Genomic DNA, 5,000 nt, shown 5'->3' with positions numbered 1-5,000 from the left:
AGTCCCTGGAAGCGCCGAGTACCTGGGTGGAATCAGGTCCAGGATTTCGTTCAGGCGGGAAATGTCAAAAAGGTGTCCGGGACAGCGCCCCCTAGGCGGACACGGGCGTCCGCATGAGCCCCTGTCGCTCAGGTCCTTGGAAAGCCGTTCGGAAAAAGGACCGGGAAAATAGGGGGGGAAAACACCGAAATTGAGTCCCAAAATAGCTTACTTTGACTCGGACACGTTCCCTGTGATTTTGGCCTGTCGAGACATGGCGCACCTACTAACGTGATGGTGGTGTTTTGGACCACCAGGAAAAAAACGACAAAATCGAAAGAAGGCAAAAAGTAGGTGAAAATTTAAGCCTCTCTCGATTTTGTACTTAGAAAAAATCCCAGCCGAAAACTCCAATCCCATTGAAATGCATTGGAAGGACGAGTGGGGAATTTTTTCTAAGTGTCTGATCGAGAGAAGGTAAAATGAGGTGATTTTTAGCCTCTCTCGATTTTGTACTTGGAAAAATCGAGAGAAGGCAAAAAGAGGTGCTTTTTAGCCTCTCTCGATTTTGTACTTAGAAAAAATCCCAGAAATTTTTTTTTTCCCCGTTTTTTTTCTAAGTGTCTGATCGAGAGAAGGCAAAAAGAGGGGATTTTTAGCCTCTCTCGATTTTGTACTTAGAAAAAATCCCAGAAATTTTTTTTTTCCCCGTTTTTTTTCTAAGTGTCTGATCGAGAGAAGGTAAAAAGAGGGGATTTTTAGCCTCTCTCGATTTTGTACTTGGAAAAATCGAGAGAAGGCAAAAAGAGGTGCTTTTTAGCCTCTCTCGATTTTGTACTTAGAAAAAATCCCAGAAATTTTTTTTTTCCCCGTTTTTTTTCTAAGTGTCTGATCGAGAGAAGGTAAAAAGAGGGGATTTTTAGCCTCTCTCGATTTTGTACTTGGAAAAAATCGAGAGAAGGCAAAAAGAGGTGCTTTTTAGCCTCTCTCGATTTTGTACTTAGAAAAAATCCCAGAATTTTTTTTTTTTCCCCCGTTTTTTTTCTAAGTGTCTGATCGAGAGAAGGTAAAAAGAGGGGATTTTTAGCCTCTCTCGATTTTGTACTTGGAAAAATCGAGAGAAGGTAAAAAGAGGTGCTTTTTAGCCTCTTTCGATTGGGTACTTAGAAAAAATCCCCCACTTCCCCTGTGACTTTGCAGGGTGCGCCCTGGCCATGCTGGGTGCCTGCTGGCACCCCGGGGCTCGGCTGGAACGCGGCGGGACTTGCTGCACTCCAGCCTGGGTGTGATTTTTGCTCATTTTCATGACTTTTTCCCCGACTTTCCCCACTTACCCTGTGACTTTGCGGGGTGCGTCCTGGCCATGCTGGGTGCCTGCTGGCACCCCCGGGCTCGGCTGGAACGCGGCGGGACTTGCTGCACTCCAGCCTGGGTGTGATTTTTGATCATTTTCATGACTTTTTCCCCAACTTTCCCCACCTTTCCCCACTTCCCCTGTGACTTTGCTGGGTGCGCCCTGGCCATGCTGGGTGCCTGCTGGCACCCCGGGGCTCGGCTGGAACGCGGCGGGACTTGCTGCACTCCAGCCTGGGTGTGATTTTTGATCATTTTCGCGACTTTTCCCCAGACTTTCCCCACTTCCCCTGTGACTTTGCTGGGTGCGCCCTGGCCACGCTGGGTGCCTCCAGGCACCCCTGGGCTCGGCTGGAACGCGGCGGGACTTGCTGCACTCCAGCCTGGGTGTGATTTTTGATCATTTTCGCGACTTTTCCCCAGACTTTCCCCACTTCCCCTGTGACTTTGCTGGGTGCGCCCTGGCCACGCTGGGTGCCTGCTGGCACCCCCGGGCTCGCCTGGAACGCGGCGGGACTTGCTGCACTCCAGCCTGGGTGTGATTTTTGATCATTTTCATGACTTTTTCCCCGACTTTCCCCACTTCCCCTGTGACTTTGCTGGGTGCGTCCTGGCCATGCTGGGTGCCTCCAGGCACCCCTGGGCTCGGCTGGAACGCGGCGGGACTTGCTGCACTCCAGCCTGGGTGTGATTTTTGATCATTTTCGCGACTTTTCCCCCGACTTTCCCCACTTCCCCTGTGACTTTGCTGGGTGCGTCCTGGCCACGCTGGGTGCCTCCTGGCACCCCTGGACTCGGCTGGAACGCGGCGGGACTTGCTGCACTCCAGCCTGGGTGTGATTTTTGATCATTTTCATGACTTTTTCCCCAACTTTCCCCACTTCCCCTGTGACTTTGCTGGGTGCGCCCTGGCCATGCTGGGTGCCTGCTGGCACCCCCGGGCTCGGCTGGAACGCGGCGGGACATGCTGCACTCCAGCCTGGGTGTGATTTTTGATCATTTTCATGACTTTTTCCCAGACTTTCCCCACTTCCCCTGTGACTTTGCTGGGTGCGCCCTGGCCATGCTGGGTGCCTCCTGGCACCCCTGGGCTCGGCTGGAACGCGGCGGGACTTGCTGCACTCCAGCCTGGGTGTGATTTTTGCTCATTTTCACGACTTTCCCCCCAGACTTTCCCCACTTCCCCTGTGACTTTGCTGGGTGCGCCCTGGCCACGCTGGGTGCCTCCTGGCACCCCTGTGCTCGGCTGGAACGCGGCGGGACTTGCTGCACGCCAGCCTGGGTGTGATTTTTGACCATTTTCACGACCTTTTCCAGACTTTCCCCACTTTTCTACCCCACTTCCCCTGTGACTTTGCTGCATGCGTCCTGGCCACGCTGGGCACCTCTTGGCACCCCTGGACTTGGGTGGAACGCGGCGGGACTTGTGGCACTCAAATGTGGGTGTGATAAGGAAAAAAACTAGCCGTCAACGGCAAATTTTTAAAATGGTCTCCAAACTAGGGCACGCGGGCCGAAGCGGTACGCCGGAATCCGGCCCCCGGATTTTTGTGGATTTTTGTGGATTTTTATTATTTCTTTGGACATGTCGTGCATCCCTGGACTCGGGTGGGCGGCTGCGGGACTTGTGGGACTCGAACCTGGGTGTCATTTTGGACCATTTTTCGGGACTTTTGCCTACTTTTCCCACTTTTCCCCCCCACTCACAGTGTGACTTTGCTGGGGGCGCTTTGGACATGCCGGGCACCCTTGGACTCGGGTCACCTGCTGCGGGACTTGTGGCACTCAAACCTGGGTGTCACCTGGGTGTGATTTTGGACCATTTTCGGGACTTTTGCCTACATTTCTGAATTTCCTCCCCCACTCACAGTGTGACTTTGCTGGGAGCCTTGTGGACACGTCGGGCATCCCTGGACTCGGGTGACCGGCTGCGGGACTTGTGGCACTCAAACCTGGGTGTGCTTTTAGAACATTTTGGGGATTTTTGCACACTTTCCCAACTTTTCTTCCCCACTCACAGTGTGACTTTGCTGGGGGGGGGCGCTTTGTACATGTCGGGCACCCTTGTACTCGGGTGACCGGCTGCGGGACTTGCTGCACTCAAACCTGGGTGTGCTTTTAGAACATTTTGGGGATTTTTGCACACTTTCCCAACTTTTCTTCCCCACTCACAGTGTGACTTTGCTGGGGGGCGCTTTGTACATGTCGGGCACCCCAGGACTCGGGTGACCTGCTGCGGGACTTGTGGCACTCAAACCTGGGTGTGCTTTTTGAACGTTTTGGGGATTTTTGCACACTTTCCCAACTTTTCTTCCCCACTCACAGTGTGACTTTGCTGGGGGGCACTTTGGACATGTCGGGCATCCCTGGACTCGGGTGACCTGCTGTGGGACATGTGGCACTCAAACCTGGGTGTGATTTTAGAACATTTTGGGGATTTTTGCACACTTTCCCAACTTTTCTTCCCCACTCACAGTGTGACTTTGCTGGGGGGCGCTTTGTACATTTATAATTATGACATTAATTTATGGCCCCAAAAGGCCTCACATTGCCCGGGAAGACCTGACGGACGCCTCGGCGTCACCGAAATACTACAAACTGTTTAAAATGGGGGCCCCAAAAGGCCTGGAAATGATGCCTTTAATGCTGGAAAATAATGCATTTCTTTAGGGGTGCAATTGCGGCCGGAGTCCACGGGAGGGCTCCAATTCCCCGCTGTCCTCTTGCAGTGTAAGAGGGTTGCTGTTTTCTGTCTGAAAATAGGGCCCCAAAAGGCATCCAGGGCCCCTAATGACAGTAATTTATGGCTCCAAAAGGCATCACATTGCCCGGGAAGACCTGACGGACGCCTCGGCGTCACCGAAATACTACAAACTGTTTAAAATGGGGCCCCAAAAGGCCTGGAAATGATGCCTTTAATGCTGGAAAATAATGCTTTTTTTTTTTTTTATAGGTGCAATTGCGGCCGGAGTCCACAGGAGGGCTCCAATTCCCCGCTGTCCTCTTGCAGTGTAAGAGGGTTGCTGTTTTCTGTCTGAAAATAGGGCCCCAAAAGGCATCCAGGGCCCCTAATTAACAGTAATTTATGGCCCCAAAAGGCCTCACATTGCCCGGGAACACCTGACGGACGCCTCGGCGTCACCGAAATACTACAAACTGTTTAAAATGGGGCCCCAAAAGGCCTGGAAATGATGCCTTTAATGCTGGAAAATAATGCTTTTTTTTTTTTTTTTTTTTTTTTTTTTTAATAGGTGCAATTGCGGCCAGAGTCCACGGGAGGGCTCCAATTCCCCGCTGTCCTCTTGCAGTGTAAGAGGGTTGCTGTTTTCTGTCTGAAAATAGGGCCCCAAAAGGCATCCAGGGCCCCTAATTAACAGTAATTTATGGCCCCAAAAGGCCTCACATTGCCCGGGAACACCTGACGGACGCCTCGGCGTCACCGAAATACTACAAACTGTTTAAAATGGGGCCCCAAAAGGCCTGGAAATGATGCCTTTAATCCTGGGTGCATTTAGGGCCGGAGTCCACAGGAGGGCTCCGGTCCCCCACTCTTTTTGATGACCTATGGCCCCCAAAAGGCCTCGCATTCGACCGGGAAGACCTGATGGACTCCTCGGCGTCACCGAAATACGCCAAACTGTCTGAAAATAGGGCCTCTAATGACATCA

Source organism: Entelurus aequoreus, linkage group LG20 (genome assembly GCF_033978785.1).
Source record: "Entelurus aequoreus isolate RoL-2023_Sb linkage group LG20, RoL_Eaeq_v1.1, whole genome shotgun sequence".
Taxonomy (NCBI): Eukaryota; Metazoa; Chordata; class Actinopteri; order Syngnathiformes; family Syngnathidae; genus Entelurus; species Entelurus aequoreus.
Note: the sequence above shows the minus strand (reverse complement) of the source record.